Source organism: Gavialis gangeticus, unplaced genomic scaffold, assembly GCF_001723915.1.
Source record: "Gavialis gangeticus isolate Ggan-Ray unplaced genomic scaffold, GavGan_comp1, whole genome shotgun sequence".
Taxonomy (NCBI): domain Eukaryota; kingdom Metazoa; phylum Chordata; order Crocodylia; family Gavialidae; genus Gavialis; species Gavialis gangeticus.
In genome coordinates, this window is record NW_017729018.1 from 8,870,216 (window position 1) to 8,870,538 (window position 323).

A 323-nucleotide genomic window follows, 5' to 3' on the forward strand; every position below is an offset into this window, starting at 1 on the left:
GGGGCAGGTGTCAGGGGTGTCCATACTCTGTGCAGATGCACACGCCCATGGGCATGGCTTCATGGAAGTGGCACCAGTGGCCGCCCCCAGCGGCTGGGGCATTAGGACGCGTACAGGTGTGACGCAGGGGCCCGGGCAAGGCGGATCTAGGGCACTGGCTGCCAGCAGACCGGCGGCAGCGAGTCTGCACGCCTGTTGCCCGGGCTCTGAACCAAACCGGCCCGGGGAGCGGCCGGCAGCCCCGGCCCGGCTGAGTCTGCGGCGGAGAAGAGCGACCCCCGCGCCCGCCCCAGGCCCAGGCAGACAAAGCCGCGCTCCGCGAG